The following is a 14,625-nucleotide window of genomic DNA, read 5'->3' on the forward strand; positions in this document are numbered from 1 at the left end:
ATGTGTTCCCCATCCCTCTGGGTCTTCCCAGTGCACCAGCTCTGAGCACTTGTCTCATGCATCCAACCTGGGCTGGTGGTCTGTTTCACCCTTGATAGTATGCTTGTTTCAATGTTATTCTCTCAGAACATCCCACCCTCGCCTTCTCCCTCAGAATCCTAAAGTCTGTTCTGTACATCTGTGTCTCTTTTTCTGTTTTGCATATTGGGTTATCGTTACCATCTTTTTAAATTCCATATATATGTGTTAGTATACTGTATTGGTGTTTATCTTTCTGGTTTACTTCACCCTGTATAATGGGCTCCAGTTTCATCCATCTCATTAGAACTGATTCAAATGAATTCTTTTTAATGGCTGGGTAATATTCCATGGTGTATATGCACCATAGCTTCCTTATCCATTTGTCTGCTGATGGGCATCTAGGTTGCTTCCATGTCCTGGCAATTATAAACACTGCTGTGATGAACATTGGGGTGCATGTGTCTCTTTCAGATCTGGTTTCCTCGGTGTGTATGCCCAGAAGTGGGATTGCTGGGTCATATGGCAGTTCTATTTCCAGGTTTTTAAGGAATCTCCACACTGTTCTCCATAGCGGCTGTACTGGTTTGCATTCCCACCAACAGTGTAAGAGGGTTCCCTTTTCTCCACACCCTCTCCAGCATTTATTGCTTGTAGACTTTTGGAGAGCAGCCATCCTGACTGGCGTGTAATGATACCTCATTGTGGTTTTGATTTGCATTTCTCTGATAATGAGTGATGTTGAGCATCTTTTCATGTGTTTGTTAGCCATCTGTATGTCTTCTTTGGAGAAATGTCTGTTTAGTCCTTTGGCCCATTTTTTGATTGGGTCATTTATTTTTCTGGAATTGAGCTGCAGGAGTTGCTTGTATATTTTTGAGATTAATCCTTTGTCTGTTGCTTCGTTTGCTATTATTTTCTCCCATTCTGAGGGCTGCCTTTTCACCTTGCTTATAGTTTCCTTTGTTGTGCAGAAGCTTTTAAGTTTAATTAGGTCCCATTTGTTTATTTTTGCTTTTATTTCCAATATTCTGGGAGGTGGGTCATAGAGGATCCTGCTGTGATTTATGTCGCAGAGTGTTTTGCCTATGTTCTCCTCTAGGAGTTTTATAGTTCCTGGTCTTACATTTAGATCTTTAATCCATTTTGAGTTTATTTTTGTGTATGGTATTAGAAGGTGTTCTAGTTTCATTCTTTTACAAGTGGTTGACCAGTTTTCCCAGCACCACTTGTTAAAGAGGTTGTCTTTTTTCCATTGTATATCCTTGCCTCCTTTGTCGAAGATAAGGTGTCCATAGGTATGTGGATTTATCTCTGGGCTTTTAATTCTGTTCCATTGATCTATATTTCTGTCTTTGTGCCAGTACCATACTGTCTTGATGACTGTGGCTTTGTAGTAGAGTCTGAAGTCAGGCAGGTTGATTCCTCCAGTTCCATTCTTCCTTCTTAAGATTGCTTTGGCTGTTTGAGGTTTTTTGTATTTCCATACAAATTGTGAAATTCTTTGGTCTAGTTCTGTGAAAAATACCGTTGGTAGCTTGATAGGGATTGCATTGAATCTATAAATTGCTTTGGGTAGTATAGCCATTTTCACAATATTGATTCTTCCAATCCATGAACATGGTATATTTCTCCATCTATTTGTGTCCTCTCTGATTTCTTTCATCAGTGTTTTATAGTTTTCTATATATAGGTCTTTCATTTCTTTAGGTAGATATACTCCTAAGTATTTTATTCTTTTTGTTGCAATGGTGAATGGTATTATTTCCTTAATTACTCTTTCTGTTTTCTCATTGTTAGCATATAGGAATGCAGGGGATTTCTGTGTGTTAATTTTATATCCTGCAACATTGCTGTATTCATTGATTAGTTGTAGTAATTTTCTGGTAGAGTCTTTAGGGTTTTCTATGTAGAGGATCATGTCATCTTTAAACAGTGAGAGTTTTACTTCTTCTTTTCCTATCTGGTTTCCTTTTATTTATTTATTTTTTTCTGCTCTGATTGCTGTGGCCAAAACTTCCAAAGCTATGTTGAATAGTAGTGGTGAGAGTGGACACCCTTGTCTTGTTCCTGACTTTAAGGGAAATGCTTTCCATTTTTCACCATTGAGGATAATGTTTGCTGTGGGTTTGTCATATATAGCTTTTATTATGTTGAGGTATGTTCCTTCTATGCCTGCTTTCTGGAGAGTTTTTATCATAAATGGATGTTGAATTTTGTCAAAGGCTTTTTCTGCATCTATTGAGATAATCATATAGTTTTTAACTTTCAATTTGTTAATGTGGTATATTACATTGATTGATTTGTGGATATTAAAGAATCCTTGCATTCCTGGGATAAAGCCCACTTGGTCATCTTCTTAATATGTTGTTGGATTCTGTTTGCTAGAATTTTGTTAAGGATTTTTGCATCTATGTTCATCAGTGATATGTGTGTTCATCAGTGATATTTTAGTGTGATTTTAATTCCACTGTTTAAATGGCAATGTTATTAATTTGATTCTCTTGAGACACAGGCCTAAAAGTCTGTGAGGCACTCTGGTTTTCATAGTTAAGTGTAAGTGAGAAGCAGCCCGCTGTACTCCCAGCACTAAGTGTATTTTACACACATTTTTCATTTCTATCTAATCTCTAAAGCTTCACAGGCAGTGACTGGTGGTGGGGCGGGAGTAGGTACCCAGGTCCATAAGATCAGTCATGTCAGGTGACACCTACACATTTCAAAACTAAGTTAGGTAACATCCTCAAATACTCCTTATAAAGTAGATATCTATCTAACTGGTTTCTATAGCTGGACTATCTTACCTTTCACAAAAGACTGTGAGATATATTCTATTTTTTTTCCTTTTCCAGATGAGGAAAATTGAGGCCAGAGGAAGGTTATCAACAACAGCAGGTGGGAGAGCTGGGATCTGAGCCCAGGAGATAGACGATGGTATTCTGACTGAGGAAAAGCTCGAAAAATATTAACTAATTTCCACTTAGAAGTTAAGAATGCTACTTTTATTTGTACACAGACAAACCAAGTTAACTCTCCAAAGTAGATTTGTTGTTGTTGTTCAGTTGCCCAGTCGTGTCCAACTCTTTTTCCCATGGACTGCAGCACACCAGGCTTCCCTGTCCATCACCAACTCCGGGAGCTTGGTCAAACTCATGTCCATTGAGTCAGTGATGCCATCCAACCATCTCATCCTCTGTTGTCCCCTTCTCCTCCTGCCTTCAATTTTGCCCAGCATCAGGGTCTTCTCCAATGAGTCAGCTCTTCACATCAGGTAGCCAAAGTATTGGAGTTTCAGCTTCAGCATCAGTCCTTCCAATGAACACTCAGGACTGATTTCCTTTAGGATTGACTGGTTGGATCTCCTTGCAGTCCAATGGACTCTCAAGCATCTTCTCCAACACCACAGTTTAGAAGCATCAATTCTTTGGTGTTCAGCCTTCTTTATGGTCCAACTCTCACATCCATACATGACTACTGGAAAAACCATAGCTTTGACTATACAGACCTTTGTCAGCAAAATAATGTTTCTGCTTTTCAATACACTGTCTAGGTTTGTCATAGATTTTCTTCCAAGGAGCAAGCGTCTTTTAATTTCATGGTTGAAGTCACCATCTGCAGACCCTCCAGAGTACTTGGAGAGTGCAGACAAAACCTTGTGTGTACTAGGACCAAGGGAAAGGAGCAATGACCCCCACAAGAGACTGAACCAGACCTGCCTGAGAGTGTTTGAGTGTCTCCTGTGAAGGCATGAGTCAACAGTGACCTGCCACGGGGACAGGGGCATTGGCAGCAGCAGACCTGGGAGGTGTGGCATGTGGCATCAGTCCTCTTGGAGGAGGTCACTACTAGCTCCACCATAGAGCCTCCAGGCAGACAACCCACAAACGGGGGAACAATTTTACCAAAGAAGTTCATGCACTGTTGTAAAAGTTCTAAGGCCCACAACAGATTTCCTAACCTGGGAATCCAGCAAAAGGACTGAGAACTCCCAGGGAAACAGACTCTTGAAGGGCACAACAAAGCCTTGTGAGCACCAGGTCCCAGAAAAAAGGAGCAGTGAACCCACAAGAAACTGAGCCATACTTGCCTGTGAATGTCCAGGAGTCTCTGACAGAGGTGTAGGTCAACAGTGGCCTGCCTTGGGGTCAGGGGCATTGACTACAACAGTCCTGGGAGCCTCAGCATGAGGCCTTTTGAAGGAGGTTGCCATTACTGCCATTACCCCACCATAGTTTGGCCTCAGGCAAAACTACAGGGAGGGAACACAGCCCACCCATCAGCAGAAAATTAGATTAAAGATTTACTGAGCTTGGGCCTGACCACAGAGCAGCACCCAGTTTTACCCACAGCCAGTCCCTCCCACCAGGAAGCTTTCATAAACCTCTTACCCTCACCCATCAGAGGGCAGACAGAATGAAAACCACAACCACAGAAAACTAATCAAACTGATAACATGGACCACAACCCTGTCTAACCCAATGAAACTATGAGCCATGCCTTGTAGGGCCACCCAAGATGGATGGGTCATGGAGGAAAGTTCTGACAAAATTGGTCCCTTGGAGGAGTGAATGTCAAACTTCAGTATTCTTGCCTTGAGAACCCCATGAACAGTATGAAAAGGCAAAAAGATAGGACACTGAAAGATGAACTTCCCAGGTCAGTAGGTGCCCAATATGCTACTGGAGATCAGTGGAGAAATAACTCCAGAAGGAATGAAGAGGCTGAGCCAAAGCATAAACAACACCCAGTTGTGGAAAGTAAATTAAAATAATTTAATTGCTTTTTATATGATGGAATATTGCTCAGCCAAAAGACGAATGAAATGATGCCATTTGCACCAACATGAATGGACCTAGACATAATCACACTAAGTGAAGTAACTCAGACAGAGAAAGATCATTATCATATGATATACTTACATGTGGAATCTAAACATGATACAAGTGAACTTATTTACAAAACAGAAATAGACCATGGACACAAAGAACAAATTATGGTTACCAAAAGAGAAAGATAGCGGGGCAGATAAATTAGGAGTTTGGGAATAACATATGTACACTACTATATATAAAATAGATAAACCACAAGAACATACTGTATAGAACAGAGAACTACACTCAATATTTGGTAATAGCATAAAGTGGAAAAGAATCAGAAAAATAATATATATGTATAACTGAATCACTTTGCTGTACACCAGAAACTAATACAATATTGTAAATCAACTGTGTGTGTGTGTGTGTGTGTGTGTGTGAGTTGCTCAGTCATGCCAGACCCTTTGTGACCCATGGACTGTAGCGTGCCAGCCTCTGTTCATGGGGTTTTTCAGGCACGAATACTGGAGTGGGTTTCCATTGCCATCTCTAGGCTCTCTTTCCAACTGAGGAATCGAACCCATGTCTCCTGTGTCTCCTGAATTGCAGGCAGATTCTTTTTTTTTTTTTAGAAATCTGATTCTTTTTTTTTTTTTTTTTCATTTATTTTCATTAGTTGGAGGCTAATTACTTCACAACATTGCAGTGGGTTTTGTCATACATTGACATCCAAGAGTAGAATAACGGACACAGAAGATAGGATAAGTGATGTAGAAGATAAATTGGTGGAAATAAATGAAGCAGAGAGGAACAGCATGTATATTATCTAAAGTGCAGGCAGATTCTTTACCCGCTGAGTCATTGGGGAAGCCAATACAATGTTGCAAATCAACTATACCTCAATTAAAAAAAAATGTTAATTTTATTTGTACATAGAACAAGTTTATTCTCCAAAGTAGATAAAGTAAATTAAAATAATTTAAAAAGTGAAAATGAAGTCCCTCATTCGTGTACAACTCTTTGCGACCCCATGTACTGCAGCCTCCCAGGCTCTTCCATCCATGGGATTTTCCAGGCAAGAGTACTGGAGTGGGTTGCTATTTCCTTCTCCAGGGGATCTTCCTGCCTCAGGGATTGAACCCGCGTCTCCTGCATTGCAGGAGGATGCTTTACCCTTTAAGCCATCAGGGAAGCCCTAAATAATTTAAAGGTAATACTTTATCGGGTTCCTCAGTGGCTCCTGGTCACCAGAAAGACCAAACCATGCTTAGAAGCTTGGGATTTTTCCATCCCACACCCTCACTTCTCTAGAGAAGATAGAGGGGCTGGAAATGGAGTTAAAACTGATTCTGCCTACATGAGGAAGCCTCCATAAAAATTCCTAAAGTATGGTGTTTGGAGAACTTGTGGGTTGGTGAACATATCTGTGTACTGGGAGGGTAATGCACCCCAGGCTCACAAGACAAAATCTCCTGTGCTTGGGACGCACCCAGAACTTGCCTTAAGTCTTTCTTCATCAGGCTGTTTATCTGTATCCTTTCTCAAGTGCTTTAATACACTGATGTAAGCGAGTGTTCCCCTGAGTTCTGTGAGCTGCTCACTCTAGCAAATTCATCAAATGAGGAGGGGATTGTGGGAACTTCTGACTGTAGCCCAATAGGACAGAAGTTGTGGGCAATATGGGATCCTACTACTTGTGATTGGCACCTGAGATGGGGATGGTCTTGTTGAACTGAGCCCTTCACCCGTGGGCTCTGATGCTATCTCCTGGTATATAGGGTCATGTAGGACACCACATACTGAGTTAAGCTATAGCACACTCAAATGGCGTTGCAAAGTTGCTTGGAGAGGGGAAACCCATACGTATGGTGACCAGAAGCTCCAGATGTGACATTATCTGTGTGGGGAGTACAGGAGACAAGCAGGAGGGAAAGTTTGGGTGTTTTCCTAACATGATAACATGTGCTCCTTATTAATGTATTAAATAAGCTGGCACCCAATTTAATAACTCCAGCAGTTCTGCAGAACTGATGTTTGTATCAATATTTCATGATAACTATACCAACCATGGCTGTAGTTGGGCTTCCCTGGTAGCTCAGATGGTAAAGAATCCACCTGCATCATGGGAGATCTGGATTCAATCCCTGGGTTGGGAAGATCCCCTGGAGGAGGGCATGGCAACCCACTCCAGCATTCTTGCCTGGAGAATCCTCAAGGACAGGGGAGCCTGCTGGTCTACAGTCCATGGAGTTGCCAAGAGTTGGACATGACTGAGTGACTAAACACATAGCATACCAACCATAATGTAAATGGAAATAGCTAATTGTTATTGGGCATAAAAATAATTTAGGGTTGCCAAATAAAATATAGTATTGCCAGTTAAATGTGAATTTCAGATAAAAAACAAATAATTTTTAAACATAAGTATGTCCCAAATATTGTATGGGATCTACTTTTACTTAAAAGAATTATTTTGTTTACAAAATTCTACTGAATAGCACAGGGAACTATATTCAACTTCTTGTAATAACCTAAAATGGAAAAGAATCTGGAAAACATTCTTATATATATAAGAAATGTATGTATATATTTGTATAACTGAATCATTTTGCTGTATACCAGAAATAGACACAACATTGTAAATCAAATATACTTCAATTTTAAAAAAGACCAAAGCCACATACACATGTTGCTTATCTGAAGTTCAGATTTAGCCCCGCTCTGCTGCTCTCCACTGCCTTGGTGTCTGGGACTCCCTTGCTGGGACTGTAGGCCCCCCTCCACATCCTGGGAATGAGGGCAGCCCTGGGAAAGCTGAACTTCAGGGTCTCTTCTGCCAACCATGTTGCACCTCGCAGGAATTTGATGAGCCCACTGTCTTGTTTGGTGGCCTTCACCTTTGGATCCCTCACTCAACTGATGTGCACCTTCCTTTCCAACTTAAACCTGTGCAAGGGGCAGAGGGTTATGTTATTTATGTTTAAATAATTTTCCTGATATCTCAGTTGGTACAAAAATCTGCCTGCAATGCAGGAGACCCCAGTTCAATTCCTGGGTTGGGAAGATCTGCTAGAGAAGGGATAGGCTACCCAATCCAGTATTCTTGGGCTTCCCTTGTGTCTCAGCTGGTAAAGAAATCACCTGCAATACAGGAGACCTGGGTTTGATTCCTGGGTTGGGGAGATCTACCAACTCCAGTATTCTGGTCTGGAGAATTCCATGGACTGTATAGCCCATGGGGTCACAAAGAGTTGGACATGACAGTGACTTTCGCTTTCACTTTCAACTTTTAAACATCAGTGTGTCCCACATACTTACTGGGGTGGGTGCTCTTTCTCTCTCCCAGTCTGGCTCGCAGGACTGGTGTTGGCCCTGGGAAGAAGGCTATGGGAATCTTTACGATGTGTCCTAATCACCCTGCTGCCTTGCTCAAGAGGTGAAGTGCACTCTCCTAGGGACCCTGACCTCAAACGAAAGAGACTTCAAGGGTGCAGAACTTTAAGATAAATCTGAAGACCTAATGTTTAGGTTTTATAGAATGTCTCTGTTACATATATGTGAAGCAAGAGACAATCTGACAGGCAGATGAGGGAGGGGTACTTTGCTGAGTTAGAGGAAGGATATATTCCTGAAGTCTTTTTTCCTGTCTTCCTCTCTGCCTCTCCTGCTACCCCAGGTCTTGTGAATGACAGAACTTAGTGTAAAGGTCACCCATCACCCTTGGCATGCTAAGATATAAAGGAAGAGAATTTAAAAGCATATCCTAAGAACACAATAATGAAACATCACTAGTGAACAAGATTATGATAGATTCGCTATCATCCCATGAGTGTCCACATTTATTACAAAGAAATACACTTATGGGAATGCCAAAATCACAACTGGCTGTTAAATAACCATCTACTGGAGGACACTGGAACCCACGAGAAAAAAGTTACCTCACATCCAAAGGCAAAAAGAAGCTGCATCAAGATGGCATGAGGGGCACAATCATGACAAAATCAAATCCCATAGCTGCTTGGAAGGTAACCCACTGACTGGAGAATGATAATTCCAAAGAAGTTCTCCCCCTGTAGTGAAGGTTAGGAATGCTAGATCAGGCTTCCCAGCCTGGGGACCCAAAAAAGGGACTGGGAGTCCCCAGGGAATTTGACCTTAAAGGCCAGTAGGATTTGATTACAAGACTTCCACAGGACTTGGGGAAACAGACTCCAGTCTTGGTGTGCACAAACAAAACCTTGTGCACACCAAGACTCAAGGTAAGGAGCAGTCTCCACAGGACACTGAACCAAAACTACCTGCTAGAGTTGTAGGGTCTCCTGTGGAGACATGGGTTGGAAGGGGCTCACCATGGGGACAGAGAGACTGACAACAGCAGTCTGGGAAGGTCCCCTACGGTGTAAACACTCTCAGAGGTGACCATCAACCCAACCATAGAGCCCATTGACCCCAGAGCTGGGTCGCCTTAGGCCAAAACACTACCAGGGAGGAAGCACAACCCCACCCAACAGTAGATAATTAAATTAAAACTTTACTGAGAAAGTCCTTAGTTTGAACATTCTTTGGCATTGCCATTCTTTGGGATTGGAATGAAAACTGACCTTTTCCAGTCCCGTGGCTTCTGCTGAGTTTTCCAAATTTGCTGGCTTATTAGGTGCAGTGCTTTCACAGCATCGTCTTTCAGGATTTGAAATAGCTCAACTGGAATTCCATCACCTCCACTAGCTTTGTTTGTAGTGATGCTTCCTAAGGCCCACTTGACTTCGCATTCCAGGATGTCTGGCTCTAGGTGAGTGAACATACCATCGTGGTTATTTGAGTCATGAAGATCTTTTTTGCATAGTTCTTCTGTGTATTCTTGCCACTTCATCTTAATATCTTCTGCTTCTGTTAGGTCCATACCATTTCTGTCCTTTATTGAGCCCATCTTTGTATGAAATGTTCCCTTGGTATCTCTAATTTTCTTGAAGAGACCTCTAGTCTTCCCATTCGATTGTTTTTCTCTATTTCTTTGCTTTGATCACTGAGGAAGGCTTTCTTATCTCTCCTTGCTATTCTTTGGAACTCTGCATTCAAATGGGAATATCTTTCCTTTGCCTTTACCTTCTCTTCTTTTCTCACCTATTTGTAAGGCCTTCTCAAATCGTTTTGCCTTTTTGCGTTTCTTTTTCTTGGGGATGATCTTGATCACTGCCTGCTGTACAATGTCACGGAACCTCCGTCCAACAATACGTGAACTGTGAACTTCCAGATGTTCAAGATGGACTTAGAAACAGCAGAGGAATCGGAGATCAAATTGAAAACATCTATTGGATCATCAAAAAAGCAAGAGAGTTCCAGAAAAACATCTACTTCTTCTTTATTGACTATGCCAGAGCCTTTGACTGTGTGGATTACAATAAACTGTGGAAAATTCTTAAGAGATCAGAATACCAGACCACTTTAGCTGCCTCCTGAGAAATCTGTATGCAGGTCAAGAAGCAACAGTTGGAACTGGACATGGAACAATAGACTAGTTCCAAATAGGGAAAGGAGAACGTCAAGACTGTATATTGTCACCCTGCTTATTTAACTTATATGCAGAGTACATCATGTGAAATGCTGGGCTGGAAGAAGCACAAGCTGGAATCAAGATTGCCAGGAGAAATATGAATAACCTCAGATTTGCAGATGTCACCACACTTATGACAGAAAGTAAAGAAGAAGTAAAGAGCCTCTCGATAAAAGTATAAGAAGAGAGTGAAAAATTTGGCTTAAGGGATGGGATGGGGAGGGAGGTGGAAGGGGGATTTGGGATGGGGGGACGCGTGAACATCCATGGCTGATTCATGTCAATATATGGCAAAAACCACCACAATATTATAATTAGCCTCCAATTAAAATAAATAAGTCATTTTTTAAAAAAAAAGCTGACTTAAAACTCAACATTCAGAAAACTAAGATTATGGCATCTGGTCCCATCACTTCATGACAAATCGCCGAGGAAACAATGGAAACAGTGACAGACTTTATTTTGGGGGGCTCCAAAATCACTGCAGATGGTGATTGCAGCCATGAAATTATAAGATGCTCCTGGAAGAAAAGCTATGACTAATCTAGACAGCATATTGAAAAGCAGAGACATTATTTTGCCAACAAAGGTCCATCTAGTCAAGGCTATGGTTTTTCCAGTGGCATCTATGGATGTGAGAGTTGAACTATAAAGAAAGTTGAGCACCGAAGAATGATGCTTTTGAACTATGGTGTTGGAGAAGACTCTTGAGAGTCCCTTGGACTGCAAGGGGATCCAACCAGTCCATCCTAAAGGGGATCAGTCCTGGGTGTTCATTGGAAGGACTGACGCTGAAGCTGAATACTTTAGCCACCTGATGCAGAGAGCTGACTCATTGGAAAAGACCCCAATGCTGGGAAAGATTGAAGGCAGGAGGAGAGGAGGACTACAGAGGATGAGATGGTTGGATGGCATCACCGACTCAATGGGCATGAGTTGGCTCTGGAAGTTGGTGATGGACAGCGAGGCCTGGCGTGCTGCAGTCCATGAGATACGAAAGTTGGATACAACTGAGTGACTGAACTGAACTGAAGAACTTGGCCTGAATTATTCTTTGACTTAAGGGAATGCTGTGGTTCTTTTGTTCCTCTATCTAGACCACTAACACTTTCTCCATCTAAAGTGATAAAGTTGTATGGTTTTCTTACTATTTGTGTATTCACTGGAACAGCACTTTTAACCTCTCTTAAGAACTTTTCCTGGACATTAACAACGTGGCTAACTGTTTGGCATAAGAGGCCTACTACTTCTTGGCCTATACTGGATTTTGGCATGCCTTCCTCAGTAAGCTTAATCATTTCTAGCTTTTGATTTCAAGTGAAACATGTAACTCTTCTCTCACTTGAACACTTAGAGGTCATTGTAGGGTTCTTAATTGGCCTAATTTCAGTATTGTTGTGTCTTAGGAAATAAGGATGCCTGAGGAGAAGGAGAGAAACAGGGGAACAGCTGGTCAGCAGAGCAGTCAGAACACACACAACATTTATTAATTAAATCTGCTGTCTTATGTGACTGTATTTCAAGCCTCCCCCAAAAAAGAATTATAACAGTAACATCAGAGATCGCTGGCCCCAGATCACCATAACATACACAATTTTAAAAGATTTGAAATATTGCTAGCATTACTAAAAGTGACAGAGACAAGAAGTGAGCAAATGCTATTGGAAAAAATGACGTCTAAGACTTACTTGATATAGGGTTGCCACAAACCTTCAATTTGTAAAAAATTCATTTATCTGTGAAACACAAAAAGCAAAGTGCAATAAAAGTAGACCTGCACACAAATCACTGAAGATCTGGTGGGAGCTAACAACGTTCTTCTTAAGCTGATTGAGCTGAAACCCAACTGTTTCAGAGGAGCCTCTGACTCAGACACTGTATGTCTTCATGCCAAGGCTATTTCACTTCCACAGAAAAGAAACATCTAGTCTGTGGTCTACTTTCTCTTTTTTATGTTCAGTCTTTCTCTTTATTGAGTCCTCTTTCCTCTGAAAATGTGCTTATCACCCTGATTCCCTGAAGCTCTTCTTGTCTCTCTCTCCTCTTACATTATATTTCGGAAGTCTTCCTTGGAGACAGACGCTAAGTTTGCAAAGACAGCACAACACAGTCCCTGTTCACGGTGCGGCACAGAAACCAGAGCCAGGCAATGATTCCAGACGGGGTGGGAACACCCATACAGATGGTCACACGGGCCTTCAGAGCCAGACAATGATTCCAGACGGGGTGGGAACACCTGTACAGACGGTCACACGGGCCTCCAGAGCCAGGTGATGATTCCAGATGGGGTGGAACTGCCCCGTACAGATGGTCACACAGGCCTCCAGAGCCAGACAATGATTCCAGATGGGGTGGGAACCTCCAGACAGATGGTCACATGGGCCTCCAGAGCCAGGCGATGATTCCAGGCAGGGTGGGAATGTCACGTACAGACGGCTAGACGGGCCTCCAGAGCCAGATGATGATTCGAGATGGGGTGGGAACACCTGTACAGATGGTCACATGGGCCTCAGACTAGGTGATGACTCCAGACGGGGTGGGAACGCCCCGTACAGATGGTCACATGGGCCTCCAGAGCCAGGCGATGATTCCAGATGGGGTGGGGACACCCATACAGATGGTCACACGGGCTTCCAGAAGCAAGACCAACTGAGGGAAAGGGATGCAGGTGGCCTGGAGAGGACAGTGTCAAGGAAATATCTAGAGAGAGATGCTCTGCGAGCTGATTTGAGAGAGTAAGGAAGCAGGGATGCTCCGAGGAGTGAGAAGAGCCTGTTCAGAATCCTTTGAAGAATCTCAGCCTTTTTGCTATGTCTGCCTCCAACCCTGCACTGAAATCACTCTTGTAAATATACCAAGAATTTATCATTGTCCAAATGGGTATGTTTTTTCAGGTCTATTTCTGCAGATTCCCCAGCAGACTGGAGGGTAGGCTGGGCCCTGCTTCCAGGAGGCCTTGCCCACTCAGCGTCCTGGGTGCTCCTCCCTGCCCTCTCCTGCCAGCTTGCTTCTGAGCCTCAAGCTCGGTGCCCTCCTCCTTGGCCCCACTGATGGCCAGCCCTTCAGCGCCCACTGAGATAGCTGGACCAACGGCGAGGTGCCTCAGCTGCCAGGAGGGGCGTGAGGGCCTGGGAGCCCCAGCCTGGCTTCTCCCGTGACACTGCTCCACCAACGACCTGTCACACCTCCACTCCTGACTGCCCTGTCCTGGAGCCCTTCACTCTGTCAGCTCATGGTGAAGGCTTTCACTGAATCCCATTCACTTTACCTCAGGAATGTCTCTCAAAGCCATCATTATTTCCCCAGTCGTCATCACAGGAGATGCAGAGGCTTCCTCCCTATCTGCTGTCACCAGGACACCAGCAGAATTATCTTTCTGAAACACAGTTCTGGTGTCTCTTCCCTGTCTTAGAGGGCATCCCACAGCAGAGTCCAAGCTATGGAATGTGGTCGAGCAGGCCCTTTGAGCCATCCACATGGTATCAGACACGTATGAAGGGCTGGGTAACCTCATGGTTTGGGTGACGGAAAGTGAGGGGAAAGGACAAGGTCAGCTCAGCAGAGCAGCCCCCAGGGCTAGCCCATGACACATGCATCCCCTTCAGGTGTGACCACTCTGCCTCTTGACTGCGTCCTGTTACCAGTACTGCAGGTGGAGCTTCTGCCACCAAAGGAGACACCACCCACAAAGCCCACGCCAGTGAGGTGGATGTTACCAAGATGGATACAAAAACCTCGTTGTTTTAATCCACTGCAATCCTCGAGATCTGGTTACTCTGTGTAGCCCAGCCTGTCCCAAAAGACACATCAAAGAAAAAGCAGAGCTGGACAGGAGTTAAAGTGGTAAAGTTAGATTTTACTCAGGAGCTATGGCAAGAAGGGAAAGGAGACTTCAGTACAGAACCAGGTGCTGTCCTGAACATAGCACAGCCGAGGGCCTGTTGGGGTCAGAGGACGCAGTTACTAAAACGAGACAAGGGAGGGGAGATGCTGGTGAAACCAGCCTTATAGGATCCTTGCTGAGGGCGGGCCAGATGAAGCAGAAGTCCTTGGGAGATGTGGTGGGTGAGGAATCTGGTCAGATTTCAAACATGACCAGGTGTTGAGGGTGGGAGATGCTGGCTTAATTGACCGATCAGTCATCTTACTAAAATCTGGCCCTTAGGATCATGCCAAAGGGAGGGCCTAGTTGAAGAAGAGCTCAGAGTTGCCAACAGGAGTTTGGCCAAGCAGAGACTGTCT

The 14,625-nt window shown here is 43.3% G+C and overlaps 1 pseudogene; it reads left to right on the forward strand.

Annotated features, from left to right (window-relative positions):
• Window positions 1-13,859: 13,859 nt before the first annotated feature.
• The window catches only part of LOC122454966, a 29,604-nt pseudogene continuing 28,838 nt past the window's right edge, over window positions 13,860-14,625 (forward strand).

The sequence above is a fragment of the Cervus canadensis genome, chromosome 17 (assembly GCF_019320065.1).
Source record: "Cervus canadensis isolate Bull #8, Minnesota chromosome 17, ASM1932006v1, whole genome shotgun sequence".
NCBI classification, from domain to species: Eukaryota; Metazoa; Chordata; class Mammalia; order Artiodactyla; family Cervidae; genus Cervus; species Cervus canadensis.